Source organism: Lygodium microphyllum, chromosome 11 (assembly GCF_053477565.2).
Source record: "Lygodium microphyllum isolate KBCC chromosome 11, Lygodium_microphyllum_v1.1.10, whole genome shotgun sequence".
NCBI lineage: Eukaryota > Viridiplantae > Streptophyta > Polypodiopsida > Schizaeales > Lygodiaceae > Lygodium > Lygodium microphyllum.
This window is the reverse complement of record NC_141145.1, coordinates 85,507,591-85,521,152: the sequence shown is the minus strand read 5'-3', so window position 1 is coordinate 85,521,152 and position 13,562 is coordinate 85,507,591. Positions and strand designations below refer to the sequence as shown.

Below are 13,562 nucleotides of genomic sequence, written 5' to 3'. Positions count from 1 at the left end.
ATGCTTAACCATAGAGTATATTTGACAAACATGACAAGACTCAACAAAATGCTCAATGTCTTTATACATGTTTTGTCACCAAAATTTCCCTTTTATTTTGGCAAAAGTGCCCCATATGCCTCTATGGCCAGCCAATAGGCTTTCATGAAAATCTTGCATGACATGTCTTTGAGTCTTCTTGTCTCCTAAGACACGAACAGGCACTTCTCCTTTCTTTTTCGCATGCCTCCAAAGGTAGTTGTCTTTGAGAAAGAAGCCATAAGCCTTTCTCCTGATTCTCTTGAACTCTTCATCAGTCCAATCTTTCTTCTTTGTCATAGTGCTCAAGTATTGGCCAATTTTCAGCCAATCATTTGCATAATATTCTTCCATAAAATGAGAACAAACTAAAACAAAGCATTGAGCATGCTATCTTTTAGCTACGCACCGTCTTTCCATGGTTTTTTCTTCATTCTTTGCTACTGTAAATTCTGTTACAGTAGCAGTACCTGATGTACTTGCTGTAATTAATGATGTACCTGCATTTATGATAGTTGTACCATAATTAAGAACAACTATACTTGCTGTTTTCTGATTTGAATCTACAATTAAGAAGGTTGATTTGACAGTTTGGGTCCCGTAAATTTAACAACAATAACAAAGGACATGTACAAAAAATAGGCTGTTTGTCAAAGGCAAGCAACTATTAGTATTCAAGAAGGTTGCCTACAGGGCTACCAAGGACCAAAACTGATTCGGATCTCATACAGATTACACCTCCTTTTCTTTTTTGCATGTTGGTGCAGTTATGAACAACTCAAAAGTAACCTCTTGCTTGCATGATACGTTTTAAACTATTCAAATGCAACCTCTTACTTGCATGATATGTTTTAAACTATTATGAATCCTAGGAAATTCAAAGAAAAGACAGGATTCTTTGCCACCCAAGCCTACCCTACTTACTCTATTGGTTCTTGAGAGATAGGGATTCCCCCATTTATGAGGTCAATCTTTCCCACTACATCCACAATCTTAGCCAACTTATCATCAGTAAGATCTCTAACATCATCCTCCATTTGAAATCGGCCTGTTTGGCCAGTTTTGTTCCACGAAGTGGCTATTATGTTTTTACATTTATAATTGATCTCCACAATAACAACCTTCAAAATTATACCCAATTTGTGTAATGCCACTTCTGCCCCACCAAGGCCCGAGAATAAGGACAGAACTCTTAAACCTTACGGATATAATTCTTTCAGTGGTGAATGATGGTACGCAATAGTATTGACCTGAAATGAGTTGCCCAATGCATCATACCGATCTGAAAGGCTAGAGCAGCCTCTAGTGTGGTCACGATCATATCCAAGCACCAACTCAATCTCATGGGGTTTAAGTGGGGCAACTTGGCATGGGCTAACCTAGACCAAGTTCCATCTTTTGCATGCAAGGACAATCTCTTGTTGAAGATATGAAGGTATCTCACTTTCTTTGTGGGAATAAATATTTTTTTGATCAGTCCACATAGAGTGCTAGGGGCACGTTGTGTGTTTATGCAATTCAGCTTCTCTCTTGGATCCCATGGGGGCCAATACTTCTTTATTTCCAAAAGCACCTCTACTGTAAGGTTATGAACATAATCACGAGGCCTAAAGCATGCTGAAAAATATCTAGAGTTTGTGAACTCTGGATCTATGCCATTAAAATGTTGTTTGATGGTCTCCCACTCTGAATTGGGAATGTTCTCAACATTTTCAAAATAGAAAAAGGGAGGACCTTTCATTAAACTATTCAATGGTTTTGGCATGCCTTTAAAAAAGCTACTAATTCCAAACCCCATGCCCTTTTTGAACTTGAAGGGTGGGATACAACCTAGATGTGGATGTGATGTTTTTCCATTCATAGATTGAGTCTTGATCCATAAAACACTTGAGTCCACTGGCACTGTCATCCAAGTCTAGAGCAGAAGTAATGATGATCTTTGTTTTAAGGCCCAAGTAATTGTACCATAGCTTAAGGGCTCTTTCATCTGCCCATTATATTTTGCTATAGATACCTCGTGAGGGACCAACATGTCCAGTTATTTGAACACTCTTGGATATTTTAAAACGAGTGTTCAACTTCTCTTGCCATAGGAATCTTCTTGCCCTGCAATGAGGGAGAAATCAAGTGATTATGCCTCCCTCCCTCCCCTCACGCTCTCGCTCTGTTTCATAGATGATGTTGTAGGCTTTGAATATTTGAAGACCATTTTATAGAAACAATATTGCATTTTACATAACAAACCATGCCATTTCTTTCAAAGATCCAAATATGCACAAAGTCATAGACAAAGGATTGAGAAAGAACCCCGTAAATACATAAGCTAGGAATCATGTTCCTTGATCCCATACAAAAGAGAGGGCATGTCTTGAGCATGCTATATGCAAATTATTATCCTTTTTAGGCTATGAATTCTTCTCCCAATCTAATTGCCACCCTGGCCCCTCCAAGCTTGCTACAACTTCCCCTAAGAATGCCAATTCCACTCACATACAAAGACTAAATACATTTCTGAGCACGGTGGTGGAATTCTTCTCCAACTCTAATAACACTTATGAGTTTTCCATCTAACCTCTAGCGCTAGCCAATCCATCAAGCTTACAAAAAACACCTCCCTCCCTATTTTGTCTATTCTGTGTGTTTGTGAACAAGGACATTTTGATATTGGCAGGTGTTCCAGGGCAGACAAAAGGTTGCAACGTTTAATAATGCTCTAGATTTTGGAAAACTAGCAATCAAATTGATAATTTTTCACAATGATATTGCATTTTAGAGGGTTTACTATGACGTATTGTATCAAGGGATAAAAAATGATTAAATTTGCATTACGAGTAAGGACACATGCACAATTCATGCTTACACAATGAATGTTGACCACTTTCAAAGAAAACTAAATAAGAGTTGATGCTATCTAATTTTTTTCTCATAGTATATATAGGATACTTCATACTTGGAGCATCCACTTACTCAATTCATTGACTAATAACTTATAAGGATAAGATATGCATTTTAAGTAAGATATTTTTTTAAAGATTTACATTACCATGCTTTGTATGATTTAAATTGATTATGCTAACATCATTTTTTATCTGTGCAGGTGACCGGATACTTAGATCATCAGGATGAGTCGAGGGATGAGCGATGAGGAGTTGCCGGATATCTTCACGCACATATCTCCAGATTAGATGGCGAGATTCGGAGACATGGCTGTCTCGGACATCGTCAGGTCGTTCTATTACATCTACTTCGACGTGATCAGATGCTTCAGTTTCGAGCAGACAAGGTCGACGCTCCAGACTTGGGCCAGACAAAGCGAGTGCTTCACGGTTAGGGGGATGCTGTAGAGATCCGGATGTAGTGAGCTTGCGGTCCGCTCGGGATACAGGTACTACTACTACAACAACAACAACAAAAAACAAGAAAACTAAACAACAATAAACAAGAAAAGAAAAAAAACTACTACTACTACTACTACAACAAACAAGAAACAAATAACCTCTCCCTCCTTCTCTCTCTCCTTCCCTCTCCCTCTCCATCTCTTTCTCTCTTTCCCTATTATATTTAATGTTTTTTTCCTCTCTCTCTCGTTCCTTCTTTCCTTTTCTCTCTTCCTCTCCCTCCCTCACCCTCACCCTCTCTTTCTCTCTTTCCGTATTATGTTTAATGTTTTTTCTCTCTCCTCTCCCTCTCTCATTTCCTCTCCCCAAATTTTTTTATCTCTCCTCTCCCTCTCTCATTTCCTTTTCTCTCTTCCTCTCCCTCTCTCATTTCCTCTCCCCAATTTTTTTCTCTCTCCTCTCCCTCTCTCATTTCCTTTTCTCTCTTCCTCTCCCTCTCTCATTTTCTCTCCCTCTCTCTCTCTTTCTCTCTTTCCCTATCATGTTTAATATTTTCTCCCCCTCCCTCTCTCAATCTTTCTTTTCTTTTCTCTCTTCCACTCCCTCTCTCATTTCCTCTCCCTCCCTCACTCTCTCCCTCTCTTTCTCTCTTTCCCTATTATGTTTAATGTTTTTTCCCTCTCTCTCTCTCTCGTTCCTTCTTTCCTTTTCTCTCTTCCTCTCCCCCTCTCATTTCCTCTCCATCCCTCACCCTCTCCCTCTCTTTCTCTCTTTCCCTATTATGTTTAATGTTTTTTCTCTCTTCCTCTCCCTCTCTCTTTCCCTATTATGTTTAAGGTTTCCCTCTCTTTCCTCTCGCTATGTTTCCTCTCCCTCCCTCTCCCTCTCCCTCTCCTCTCCCTCTCTCATTTCCTCTCTCTCCTCTCCCTCTCTCATTTCCTCTCCCTCCCTCTCGCTCTCCCTCTCTTTCTCTCTTTCCCTATTATGTTTAATGTTTTTTCTCTATCCTCTCCCTCTCTCATTTACTTTTTGATTTTCTATTGGTAAAATGGTAGAACATGGATTGCAGGTTTAGTTCACATGTGATGGTTGTTATGTAGAAGATCTAAAAATGATTGAAAGTTTATTTCAAAAGGGAGACATATTGGCAAACTGTTTAATCTTAATGGAAATCTGCTTGAAATGGATGCGGCTATGTTTGCATAAGGTTCATGTGTTGTGGCTAATATTGAAATTTGAGATAAGAGAGTTGTTCATGCAAATGTGCAAGGTCTAAAAGACATGCCATCAAAAGAGATTGTGGAAGTCTTACTTGAGTTTAGAGTTGATAGGACAAGAAAAGTATGTGAAGCATGTCAAGTTGAAAAAGAAGCAAGATATGTGTCCACATTGCTAGTCACATGGACTCTAGTGACTTCTTGCTTGATGTCTTTACTTACATCACCCAGCTTGCCATCCAACTTTCTACATGGACTGATATGCACACATGGAAGATAATCCAAACTTGTATGCTTGGGTCATGTAGACGTAATGCACTATACCCATGCGTAGCACATCCTTTACACTCCTACCTTCAATCCCAAGAAGGATTTCTCTCAATTTCAAGGGGAAGGGGGTAAGGGTAAGCAAAAGTAAGGGCAAGGTAAATCAAACCAAACATACAAGTAAAACAATAAAGGAAAGGCACATGTTGGCAAGATGGAACAACTTGTGAGTGCATAAAAGATTAATAAAATTTGAAATCAATAGACTAATTGGAAGAAAAGTCGATTTCTACATTTGAGAAATTTAGTATAACAAATATGTAATTGATCCCTTTTGTTTGTGATTATTCTGAATAACACTAAAGGAGAATATGATTTTATGATAGACACCCACCATGGTAGGCCAAGAAAAGGCTAGTAAATTGCCTTTTTTGAAGGAAGAACACATGCAAAGTACGGTCTTTCAGTGGAAACACGAGCCTTCAACAACCTAGAAGACGTGGCCATTGAAGAACGGGCTGTGAGGCAGATCATTGAGCAATGCAATCTGTAGAAATACATGGAAGCAGTAGGCCAAGGGGTGGACTACTTCCACTATGTAGAAATACATGGAAGCAGTAGGCCAAGGGATGGACTACTTCCACTATGTAGAGTTTTTGAGGACTTTCCACAGGAACCGTGGAACCTTAACTGTGCATGAGGGAGAGGAAACTAGTTGGGTGCAAATTGAATTGACCTCGGAGTTGTTGGAAAAGGCATTGGGCTTGCTGAACAAAGTAGAGAGGAAGCCAAACACAGAGATGTATATACCTTGCTATGAATGGACAAAGTAAAGGTCCACAACAATGATGGCATCACTTTGGTAGATATTCTGGATCCTTAAGTCCAATTCCAAGTGAAGATGGTGCATGCCTTGTTTTCTAGTTAGAGGTACAACACCATCATGAGCCACATTAATGTCCCCCTAGAGAGCATCACAGCAAGGTCACTAGATGAGGTGAACCTCAATAGTTTTGTGAGGAAGACCATTGAGACTTTGATAAGAGATTTGGCAATGGGAGGATAGCTTGGGGGGGGGGGGGGTAATCCCCTGCCACCAAGGCTAAAATAAAAGCTTCATCTTCAAAGGCCTCAACCATTAGATTTGGTGGGATCCTTACTGCTATCATCAAGGAAGCATTGGGTCAAGGGCAGGAAGAAGCAAGAGAAGAAGTGGATGAGACAACAAGTAGGTCACCATCTCACCAAGAACACGAGGCGCAGTCTAGTGAAAGGACACTGAGTGAGGAAGAAGAAGACATGGAACAAGAAGAGTAGACTAGTCAGGAAAGGCTAAGAAGATGAAGAAGAAAATTGCACTACAAAAGCATGAGTCCAAAAAAGTCGATGAGGAAAGAACGAGAAAGAAGTAAGAGGAGGAGGAGGAGGAGTTGAGAAAAAAAGACAAGGAATACATGGCCTTCGCCATGGGTAGGTCCATTGAGCAGTAGTCCAGGCAGGACGAGCCGAATCCCATGAGCCTGATTAGAGATGAAGGGCCAAGCTCAAGCGCCCATGTGCCAGGAGTTTGTGCCACCTATAGTGCAAGAAGGCAAGGGCAAGGCCCCAATCACCCCCATTCCCACTCTCGTGATGCTCCCCACCACCACCGCCATGTCCACACCCAGCTCTACGAGCCAGGTGGACACCAACAACTTAATGGCTTGGGGTCCATACTTCATGAATAAAGAAATAAGCCAAGGAGAAGGAGAAGGAACCCCCCCTGGTAGGAACCAAAATATTAGTTGCAATAGACGTCGAGTCGAAGAGGCAAGACCCAAAGATGCAAAAGGTGGCAGGCTCCACAACCTCCATCTCCCCACAACAAAGAAGCCACCCAAAGAATATGACAAGTACATCAAGGAGCTTCTCTCTCAATTGGAGAAAGGCAAGGAGGAGAAGAAATTTGCACTAGCACAGCTAGAAGCCAAAAAAGAGGCCATGGCTGCATCCCAAGTGGAGAGAACATGCCAAATAGCTATGGCCCAAAGGGAAGCCAATGAGTTCAAGGAGCAGCTATTACAAGCTAAGGAAGAGACAGAAGAGGAATGGTAGGTGCACTTCAAGGAAGAAACTGAGACCATGCAACATCTACGATGGCACAATGAGGAGATTTGGGCTTTACGAATATCTGCAAGCTGAAATGGAGAAAATCACTAAAGCCATAGAAGAACTGGAGGAGTTAAGGGAGGAAAGAGCTCACAGGTACGAAAGAGAGGTAGAGAAACTAACCCAAGAGGCTACCTCAACACAAGAAAAGCATCAAAAGCTAAGGATAGAAATGAAAGATCAAGAATGAAGGCTGACAGTGCCAGCTCAAAGACAGAGGAAAAGCCTCAAAGATATAAACAGAAGGGTAGAAGAATGGGCTAACCAGAATGAAAACAGAGTCAAAGCCTTGGCACGCCGTCTCGCTAAAGTTGAAAAAGAAAACATAATTGCTGAAAGTAGAGGGGAAGCCACCCAAGTAAGCTCCTAAACCTAGCAACATTGTTGTAGCACATAGGGTTGAAGGTCACCACAGGGGTTTCACAAGAGAAGAATGTATGGGGGTTCAAGAGCTTAGACTCCGGAGATGGTAGAAATAAGAGAAGGGTTGAAGGTTTCAAGCCAAGTTCTTGAAGATGTTCATAGAGCTTCCAATTGCATGTTCTTAGCAAAGATCACAAGAGTATTATCTCAAATTAAGCTTGTTTTCTTGTTTGTAAGAGCAATCACAAATTATAAAATCAAGTACAATATGCTATCATGTTTCATAAACAACTCTATATCCCATTATTCATACAAGATGCCATAGCACAAATAAACTTTGCATGATTACATTCAATGTAGACTGTTAGGGACAAAAGCTTATGAGTCAATCAAGGCTTGTAAGGCAAAGAGACTTGCTTCAAGAGAGCTTCAAATTGAGTTCTTGATAAGGATAAGTTACCACAGCCAAGAAATAAGAGAAAAATCTTATGAGTCAATTACAAGGATTGTAGGGAAAAGAGAGCTTCAAATTGAGTTCCTGATAAGGATAAGTTACCACAACCAAGAAATAAGAGAAAAAACTCCTCTTAATTCAACTCAAAGCATCAATGAATGATCTACAAACGTTGCCCTGTCATAGGGGCACATAATAGTTGCATATTTTGACAAGATGTCTTCTCTAGAGTAAGAAGTGAATTAAAAGAACAATGTTGTAGCTAATTCTATAAATATGGCTGAAGATATCAGCCCCAAATCAACCTTAATATCTTTTGAAACCCATCTTTGATGATAGCATTAACTTCCCCTAATACGGTGTCGGTGTGTTTGATGTCGAGAGTCCACCATGAGGGTAAGAGACAGCAGGGTAAAGGTAGATTCAGGGAGAGGAGTAGACGAAAGAGAAGGGGTTTGAAGAAATTTAAAACGTAGAAGAATACTCCAAAAAAGAATTAGAAAATGTAGAAATACTAACAGAGATGAAGCTTGTTAATTTCTTTCAGCATTATGAGAAGATATGACTCTTTTAAAAAAAAACATGTATAAAATAATACCTTCCTCTATGCTACTCAGATTTCCAATCTGTTGCTTTCATTGGCTCCAAAGGGGGGGTAAAATACCAACACACATGGTCATAATTCTACCATATCACTCCATCTCCCCCTTCGGAGTGTTTTCCATTGCTTGAAAACAGTGATCGCACATCGTGTGATTTTATCAATCTCTCTTTTTATATAAAATCCTCTCAAATTGTTTTAAAGCTACATGCTTTCTCTTACATGTCATTCTAATGTAGAAGTTATCTATAGTTTTATGGATTTTTACAAGAGATAATATCTAAAATATCAAAATTTGATTAAAACTTGTCTAAAAATCTAATATTTTTGAACCATGGACACTAAAAGTAATGTCTAAAATGGCATTGGCTCTCTAAATCAATAAAAAAATCACACTCTAGATTGTTTTACATGGTGTGCAGGTACTGCCATGACATCCACCCCCTCCTAACCTGCACATCCTTTGGCATGTGTCAAAGTCTTACAAATTTGCAGTGTTAAAAGAAGTATATTGTGTCATGTCAATGTCTTCATCTTCTGCCTCTTCTTCTTCCTCTATGTCTTCATGCTCTTGAATGATATCCAAGTCTTCTAACTTATATGTTGAACTTTCTCTTCGTTTGAAGAGCTTGATTCTTTTTTTAGCTATGGGTATCTTCATGCTTGTTCCATCCAATTCAGCCAATGAATATGTGGCATTGTCATGAATGACCTTTACCACATACAAGCTAAACCAATGCTTTACCATATTTCTACAATCACTGAATTGATTATCTAGGTTTCTATCATAGACAAGCACCTAGACATTTTCTTGAATTTCCCGTGGCCGAAGTCAATGTCGCTTATCAAATCTTCTTTTGTTCTTTAGGCTTGCTATCGTTAGCTTCTCAATAGCTACTTGAACAACTTTAGGCCTTCTTTCTAGTTGTCATATGCACAAAGTCAGCAACTCTTCTCTATTAATGCCTTTCTCCCAAGGTAGAAGACTCCATGTGAGAATAGATTCTTCAATTGGCATAATTGGTTGTTGTCCATGCATAAGTTAAGCTGGCATATGGCCATTCATTGTATTGTGAGTAGTCCGATTAGCCCATAATGCTAGAGCTTTGGGAATAGGCTCGTGCCCTCTCTCACTTTTTCCATTGCCTTCAGGATTGTAGGACGATATTAAAGTGAACTTAATACCCAATTGAGCAAAGAAGTTGTGCGCCTCATCAACATCCAACTCTCCTCTATCTACAGTTACTTTATCCACACAACCATATCTATAAAACACTTCTTCAAGCAAAAAATGAAAAACAGCTTGAGTGGTCTTGGTTGTTAAGGCTTTGCCTTTAACTTGATTTGTTAGATCCTCTCTTGCAAGAACTAAATATCCCATATTCCATATTCTTGTAGGCATGGTTACAAGATCAATAACCCATCTATAATGTATAACAACGGATAAGTAAATTGTAACCCATCTCGAAGCTTCACCTATCTCCAAGAGCATGTTGGCTTCTAGTTTACCAGCCTTCTTCCATAGATAAATCTTTAATCTTTGTTGCTTTATGCTGATCTACAGTAGTACCTTTTTCTATTCTTATTGTACTTAATGCTATCCCATTAAAAAGATCAGCTTCACCTGCAAGATTTAGCTTTAGGTTTGTATATGTAGCAACTGAAAAGGTACTTTCTGCAGCCATGGAATGAAATTCAGCAAGTATAGATTCTTCAGCTTCATCATCTTCCATCATCTCTTCTTCATTGTCATATCTTGCACATGATACCATGTCAGCGAGATTTACCTTTCCTGCAATATGCTTTAATTCGGGGTTAAGAGATTTAATATATGCAATCCATCTTCGCATAGCAGTGTCCGGTGTAGAGCAGTTGGCAATCATTCCCAAGAGTGGAAGACAATTACTTTCTACCACTATGGAAGCACCTATAAAGTATTCATGATCACACTTGAATGCTGTTACAACTCCCCACAATTTCCTTTTTGTTTCTACATCATCCTACACAAAAACTCAAAGAACTTGCAAAAAAGCATGCACTGTTTCTTTAGCTTCATTACCAACATATTGTCTTTTTTTAAAATTACATTAATAATTACATCATGGAATTCACGTTTGGCAATTACAAGAATTTTGCCTAAGGCGAATTCAATTTTGCTTCGCAAAATTCATTCTTCTAGGACTCGTTTGAGATTAGTTGTAGATTTTATGTCAGATTGCAATTTGTAGCCTAGTTGCTTGCCTTTCTTCTTTCCTTCGATCTTCTTTGTTTGTGGCACATCTTTCATCTCTTGGTCTAGGGTTATATTTTCAGTAAGCTTTGGTTGTTCATGTGTTCTTCTAGTTATCCATTTTGGAGGGCCAAAAGTGAAAGGCCTTGGTTCATCTTCAGTTCTTCACTATTCTTCAATCAAGACTTCTTAATGATTGACGCCAACCAAATGTGCAAAGCACATAATTTTTTCATCTTTCCAAAAGATGAGCTTCTGTGCTTCAGCCTCACGGAAGGCAAAACACTCCCTCTTGTCATGTTGTTTGTTGTCACACTAAATACAATGCCTCTTAAAGCCTTCTCTCATTGGTCTTTCAGTTGATGATCGTCCTCATTCTTCAACTTTGACATCGAGCTTCTCCACTTTGGAACTAATTTCTATAAGATTCAAATGAAGGTTGCGCATGCTTTCAATGAGTTCATCCATGACATCATTTTTAGAAGGAACTAAAGAAGAAAGAGTCAGTTGGTTAGTCAAAGGAATAGGGGATTATAGAAGGTGAAACAAGCTCCATGAATGGAGTTGTTGAAGTTGAAGTAGAGCCCAATCTTAGTGATATCCGCTCTCTTCAAGCAATCATGTTAACTTCATCAGTAATATGTGTCCATGTAGTCTTGACTCCTGATTTGGAGGTATCATCTTCTAGGCGATGAGCAAGCTTCTCTTGCAGAATGGAATCTGCAGCCTTAAGGAATAATTCAATCTTTTGGCCTTCCATAATTTGTTGGTCTTCAATATCAAGTTGCCCAAATTTACTTCCAAACTCATGGCATAAAGCTATTGTAGCTAAACATTTGTTGGGTTTCTTAACCCAATCAGTAAAACTTTTTCTCATCATTAAGCCAAAGTCTTTTGAGAAGAATTCTCACTACAAGGATTTGGGCTAGTAGCGACGCCGATTAGCGATGGTGGATAGCGGCGTCGCTATTCACCATCGCTATTGGCGTCGCTAATAGCGTCGCTATCTGCGTTGCAAATAGCGACCCAAATAGCGATGGGCCACAGGGAAAAAACGCGGCCGAAACCGAGCGCGGTTTTCATTTCTTGTTTGCTCCATTGAGAGTTTGAGAGCGAGAGCGAGGGAGAGAGCGACCGTCTTGAGAGAAGGAGAGGAAGAAGACCCGCCGCCGTTGTTCACGAAGGAGAAGAGGAGCCTTCATCGCAAAGAGAAGCCGCCCCACGCTTGCCATATCTCATCGGTGAGTCTCCCTCTCTCTTTCTTTTGCTTGTTCAAGGTTTAAATCACTCTCTTTTGCTTTTTTAGGAGAGGAAATGAAAGACAAAGAGAGGGAGAGGAAGAGAGAGGGAGAGAAAGAGAAAGAGAGGGAGAGTGCATTCTCTCTCTCCCTCTCCCTTTTGCTTGTTTAATGTTTAAATCACTTTATTTTTTGCTTGTTTAGGAGAGGAAACGAGAGAGTAAGAGAGAAAGAGAGGGAGAGGGAGAGGGAGAGGGAGAGGGAGAGGGAGAAAGAGAAAGAGAAAGAGAAAGAGAAAGAGAAAGAGAAAGAGGGAGGGGGAGGAAATGAGAGAGGGAGAGAAAGAGAAAGAGAGGGAGAGGGAGGGAGAGTGCACACTCTCTCTCCCTCTCTCTTTTGCTTGTTTAATGTTTAAATCACTTTATTTTTTGCTTGTTTAGGAGAGGAAATGAGAGAGAAAGAGAGGGAGAGAAAGAGAGGGAGAGGGAGAGGGAGGGGAAGGAAATGAGAGAGGGAGAGAAAGAGAAAGAGAGGGAGAGTGCATTGTCTCTCTCCTTCTCTCTTTTGCTTGTTTAATGTTTAAATCACTTTATTTTTTGCTTGTTTAGGAAATGAGAGAGAAAGAGAGATAGAGAGGGAGAGAAAGAGAGGTAGAGGGAGAGGGAGGGGAAGGAAATGAGAGAGGGAGAGAAAGAGAAAGAGAGGGAGAACCCAAAAGTATTGTAATAGAAGAAGAATCCCTTAAATTGAGTATAGGATATTTTCTCTCAGGTCTTATGACTATGAGTAGAATTGATTGAAATAAATTTTATTACTATAGTTGATAAATTTCATAGATGGCATTAATTTTAATACGTGATCCTAGGACAAAAAAACAACATTTCTAAGATGCTTTTTGTTGAGACTGATTTGTTATTAGACTAAGAGATCCTCAATGATGCTCAAAATGGATTACTTATACTCAAAGCCCTCTAGTGCAGTTTTTTACAATAACGAATAATTATCTACCGGGACAAACAAATCCTTGAGCATGATACAAGGTCGAGATATAACATCGGAAAATCTCTCAACTACTATGTACAATGCAAGATTTATGGTCAACTTGCAACTTGACGTACATCTCCATAAAGCTATCCATTTAAGCCTCGTTTGCTTTAATGTAGATAAGATGGAAAATGAAGAAGGTCTTATTGTTCAAGACTGCGAGACGTATCTTAATCAGCGTGTCCCATGTCCTTGCTCTCAATGCAAGTTGGCAATTAGACGAAAACGCCGACTGTCTATAGAACACGTACGACGATTTGGCGAGTTTCAATCTAAGATCATTGATCAGGCAATTGCGGATTTTCAGAAAATGGTAATTTGAAGTTAATATTAATCATGCATTGTACTCGCAAGCTAATTGAAAACCATACACAATAAGATTGGGTCTTGTTGGCAAATTTTCTATCCAGGGGGGTGATGTCTCGACCCAAGGAGGAGTGCACCCTTTGCGGCCAATTAGAAGAGTTCGTGGACATGCGATGGATGGATTGTAGGAGCCAATCCACCACTCACAAGGCCCATCTATACCGTCAATGCCAGAGGAGACAGACAACCTTCCCGACCTACCTACAATCTTGGAGCCTGAGATGGAGGCAATGATCGATGCATTGATTCCCATGGATGTTGAGACATCTGACCCGCTT

General features: G+C 39.8%; 1 pseudogene; it reads right to left on the bottom strand.

Moving 5' to 3' along the window:
- Nucleotides 1–837: 837 nt before the first annotated feature.
- Nucleotides 838–1,816, bottom strand: LOC148029042 (DNA (cytosine-5)-methyltransferase DRM2 pseudogene; annotated as a pseudogene).
- Nucleotides 1,817–13,562: the final 11,746 nt, after the last annotated feature.